The 5,186-nt window shown below is 37.6% G+C and overlaps 1 long non-coding RNA gene across 1 annotated transcript in view; it reads left to right on the forward strand.

Moving 5' to 3' along the window:
* LOC112137616 overlaps window positions 1-2,008 on the forward strand; it is a 12,011-nt gene extending 10,003 nt beyond the window's left edge. The window contains exon 3 of the long non-coding RNA XR_002917578.2: window positions 1,921-2,008. This is a non-coding gene — a long non-coding RNA (uncharacterized LOC112137616). The remainder of the gene's footprint in view (window positions 1-1,920) is intronic.
* The last annotated feature ends 3,178 nt before the right edge of the window (window positions 2,009-5,186 follow it).

A 5,186-nucleotide genomic window follows, 5' to 3' on the forward strand; every position in this document is an offset into this window, starting at 1 on the left:
CTTAAGCTTCATTAATTGTAATGGCTAAAATGTGTATTCTTGAACACACACTTAGCTCATAGTCACACTTGATAAACAAGTAGGGGGATTCCTCTTGTTCTTTTGCTAGCGTTTATTAGCGCATTATGTTCCCCTACAGTTGGAAGTGGGGCAAACTTTGCAAATTTTGTTCCAGGCTTTTTCATTCACAACTCCATTATGACATATGAAAGACGGTTATTAAATCTAAATTTGCCTCTGATTGGTCAAAGTTTGACCTGGAAACTTCAACGTGCGTTCATTGGACGGATGCTATATTTGTTTAGCCTGAGAACGGTCATAGAAACTTGTATAGCGACGCGTGAATGTGAGTTTTTAATGAGGAAACCCGAAAGGTTTACTCATATTTTTACATACTTTTCATTGGAAATGGTGGCTTGAATGCCTGTTGCCAAGACCGACCCTCTCTATAACCCTCCAAAGGACCATATGGGTCAACCCCAGTACACGTGACTGAGGCCTCTATGCACATCCCAGGAACATTGTTCTACAAAGTGAGGGTGAAAAACTCTTCAAACAGTTTTATCTTCGGGGAGTTCATCCATTTGTGGAAGTGATTTTCCGTAGAAACAACACACTCATCTTCATTAGTGTGTCGTTCTTGGGGCTCCTCTTGACGTTACCTTTCTCTCAAAGTTCCTGCCCTTGACTTTAACGGGGTGGGACCGACTGTGGCGGCGCCGGGCTCTCCCTCTGATCACAGACTCCAAAGTGGAGGGAATGGAAACGGATGATCTGATTTGTGACGCGTCTCGTCTTTGTGGCGGACACACGCGTGCTCGATTCATGATCTGTTAGAGCTCCAGACATGACCAGCGATTGGGCCGCGGTGACGTTATGCACCTGATGAATGCGTCCAGCTCCGCCTCCCCGTCCAGGCAGCCGGCCAGGAAGCATGAGCTCATATATCCTTGGGGGGCATCTTTCATTCTTAAGTAGCCCCCTGACAAATGAAATGGAACCGAGCCACTTTTTTTTTTCTTTTTTTTTTTTTTTTAAACCCTTAAGAGAATAAGAACTCACCTTAAAACTGCATCTCAAAAACAAAGATTGGCCTAAAATTGGTGGGTTTTATTCCAAACAATGACCTGAAATGTACAGAAAATAATGAATGGTTAGATTTCAATTTGTGTGAACACAACATTACAGGAACAAACAGGGAATTCACCAAAATAAAGCTGAGGTTTTCATTTAACAAACACTGCCCTCTAGTGGTTGAGCTTCACAATCAAACCAGAACACATTTCCCTTTATAGTTCTTCAAACTTTGGAAAATACATTTAAACTAAGTTGAAAATGTATTTATTTAATTCCCAACACATAGAAGCTTAGAGGTTTCTGGGGCTGTTTATTTAATTGTATTTGATTGTCAGAACTAAAGGTGGAAAGGACGATCCAACAGCACCACCCAGTGGTCAAAACAAACAGTGCAGATCACTAAATCTTTTGTTTTAGGGATTTTTCTTTCTGTATTTAAATCAGTTTTGGTTCAAATTAACACATGTACTCTAAATCTAACTTTTACACTAAAGTCATAAAAGAAAATTACAAAAATTTAAATGTTTAGTTTTACTGTTTTCACAATTTTTCTTGATTAAATTATTTTTCCGTGAATATATAAAATAAAAAAAATATGGTTATCATTTAAATGTTATTCAACAGTACAGTTTTATTCTACTAAAATATTTTTTCCTATTTTTACATTTTTTTTCTAATTTCAAAAGCACAAAGATTAACAAGTTGGAAAAGGTAATTCTCTGAAATCAGAGCCCTACCCTTCATTTAATCCAACTTCTTAATGACATCACTGCACATTTTCCTGCTCACACAAGTTTGTAACTTTTAAAATGAAAGTGTCTAAAGATATCTTCTCTTTGACAGGTTGTGAACACTCACCAGAACCCTGCTGTGGATCAGAAGAGCGAGTCCTGGTCCGTTTGAGAACGGAGGCCACTGACCACCAAACTGTTGGGTTCACTTCTATCTGCAGGAAACAGGTCGTCTCAGGAAAGAAAATGGTTAAACCGGTAAGGACACACACAAAATATAAAGGCCTTTGACTGTTTTTTCTACAGGTATGCTGGAGGGGAGGGGTCATAGTGAACGCATATATGACACGTAAGGATGAATTAAGTGAAGCACAGAGGTGTCAAACAGATATTTCATTTTTTCATCCCCACCAAATCGTGAGCAAGAGGCCAGATAGTGCTGTTCAAATGAGAAGTGTGTGTATTATTGGTGTCAAATCAGGGTCAGCTAAAAGTGAGCCAAAAAACAGATCGAAAACTTGAAAAACAGACGTGGTAACAAAAAAAATTTTAAACTTTGAAAACTGAAAAAAATGTAAATTTGAAAACAAGACATTGTTAATTTAAAAAAAAAGAAAATTTTAAATTTTTTTTTTTCAAAAATAATGAATGTGTAATAATGAAAACTTGAGATAAATCTAGAAAATTTGGAAATAAAATAGTGAAAAACTCAAATAAAAAAAACTATAAATAATAAAAATTACTGATTGAAAAAAAATAATCCATTAGTAACAGCTGCTATTTTAAATTTTTATTGTTTTTTTTCCTGAATCTTCACTTTCAGTCCTCAGTTTACAGTTTCAGTTCTGACTTTTGAGTTTTCACAGCTGAGCTGAGCCTCATTTTACGTGGGGGTGGAACATTTATGTATTTTTTATTAAAGTTTTCAGTTTTCTTTTTTTAAGTTTCTTTTTTGTCAAATTTTCATTTTTTTCAAATTTTCAAAAAATATTTTTATATGTCCAATTTTTTTTTCAAAATGTATTTCAAGTTTTCAGTATTTTTTCACAAAATCTTCAAAACTTTTTAAAAAATTTTCAAAATTAACTTATTTTTCAGTATTTTTTTCCTAATTTTGAAAACATTTTTTTTCTTTTCTTTTTTTTTCAAATTTTCTTAATGTATTTAAAGTTTTTATGTTTTTCTTTTTTTCTTTTCAAAACTTTTTTCAGTATTTTTCCCCCAATTTTAAAAACATTTTTTTTTGTTTTCTTTTTTTTCAAAATGTTCAAATTCATTTCAAGTTTTCAGTATTTTATTTTCAAAATTTAAAAAAAAAGTTTTCTTAAATTTTCTTTTTTCTCAAAATGTCAATTTTTTTTCAAGTTTTCTGTTTTTTTTTTTTTTTAATTTTCAAAACATTTTTTTTTCAAAATTACAATGTCTTGTTTTCAAGTTTTCAATCCGTCTTTTCGTTCACTTTAAGCTGATCCTGATTTGCGTGTTCCTGGTGTTTAACCGGACCGTTAGAAATTAAACAATCTCAGCACTTACATCATACAAGCACTTACTTGCACACCGCTTGCATTTGCACGGCCAGTAACGGGCCAATACTTGCACCTTTCTAACTAGAGCAGGCCTCGAGGTCCGGCCTCCGGCTGGTCTTCAGCAGTACCCATTCATCATAAGTGTTGCCTTTACACTCACCACGTGCACAACAAAAGCACGTACTATTTTCATGACGTTCCTGAAGTCGGTTGTACCTGCCTCATGGGAACTGAAAGATACACCTGCCTTCCCCCTAAAAGGGCCGTCTGCTCCTTTCTACGACCCACTGAACTCACAGCACCTGCAGGGGTCCGCCTCCACACAGGTGCGTGTGACCAAGACTTTAACCCAGAAACAGTCAGCCGCTTGGAAATGAAGAACAATCTCAAAAAAGTTGATACAGGTGTTGTGAGTGAACATGGTGAAAAGAAACCAATGAAAGGTGTGAAAATTGGATTGTACTGACCTGTAGTCAAAGTAGGTTATACTGCTTAGTTGTAGTCAATCGGTTGAATATAAAGAAACCTCCAACAGATACAGACTTTTATCCCGGACAAGACCCACAGTAAAAAAGTTTTTTAAACACAGACAAAAGCCGTCGTCAAGCACAGTGGAGGTGTGGTGATGATTTGGGACTCTTTCGCAGTTCTTAACCCGCATCCCCCCTGAGCGGGGAAGTATATCCATCACCTGTGAAGCGAGAGAGCGGAGTTTCTGGGCGCAGACAAAGTGTCTGAGCGGACCTGATTAAAATGCGGCGCTGGAACCAGGAGAGAGCTGAGCGTGAACCTGCTGTGATTGATCCTCGCTGCTGCTCCGCGGCGCGTCTTCATTGGAGTAACGCGCCCTAAGTGAGATGTCAGATTATACGTGTAATAACAGTTTAAGGACACAATCCATCACTGCTGTCCCGTGTCACATCAACCAACGAAGACGGGGGGGAAAGTGGGGTAGAAAAATCTGTCCGGCTGGCTCATCATTTCTCACAGCGTTGGATGACAAATAACTGGTCGTTCATCAATAACAATAGATGAAAGCTGCGATGATTTATTGCCTTTATAACAGAAATTGGCCTGGCCTTGTGCTGCTGCTGATGATGATGATGATGATGAAGCTGATGGAGCTCCGTGGTCAATCGTGCTCAAATAAGAGAAGAAAGGAGGACGAGAAACTAAAGTTTAAAAGAAAAAAACGAAACCTATTGTTGAAAAGTGTTGGAGTTTTACTTCCTACGAGGTGGTTACCTCTCCATTGATCGCCTATCAGGTCATGATGGATCAGCCCAACCTGGTAATCCTGCTAGATGTAAACAGGGGACAAACCTTTTATTGATCACCCGACTCGAGCGCAGGTCTCCGTCTGATTACAACAGACTTCAGCCTTTCCTGTCGGGGAGTCTGACCTTAAAAATCCCCAAAGAAATCACCGGAGGTGGTGTGAGAAAAGACTCGATTCAAACATCCTCCTCAACAAAAAGGAGTTTCGGGAGCAAACTTGATATTTCCAATAGGAAAATGAATCGGTTGTGAAGTATGTAGTAGTTTTTATTCACTTATGAATCGCACACAAATGTGTCAAATCATCAAACCATTTATAACAACCCAATGGAATACAAAAAGCAGTTTTAAAATGACAGAAATAATGTTCAACCCTATCAAGATCCGTGTGAAGAAGTAATTGACCCCCTTGTTAAATCCCAGAATGACTGTGACTAATCCCAAAGTGGGGACAGATGAGGTCAATTTCACAAGCCAAACCCACACCTGATAACCACCAGACTTCTTCAATCAACAAATCACTCAAATAGAATCTATCAGAGAAAGTGTAGTAGGATAAAAGATCTCAAGAACT

The sequence above is a fragment of the Oryzias melastigma genome, linkage group LG1, assembly GCF_002922805.2.
Source record: "Oryzias melastigma strain HK-1 linkage group LG1, ASM292280v2, whole genome shotgun sequence".
Classification (NCBI taxonomy): domain Eukaryota; kingdom Metazoa; phylum Chordata; class Actinopteri; order Beloniformes; family Adrianichthyidae; genus Oryzias; species Oryzias melastigma.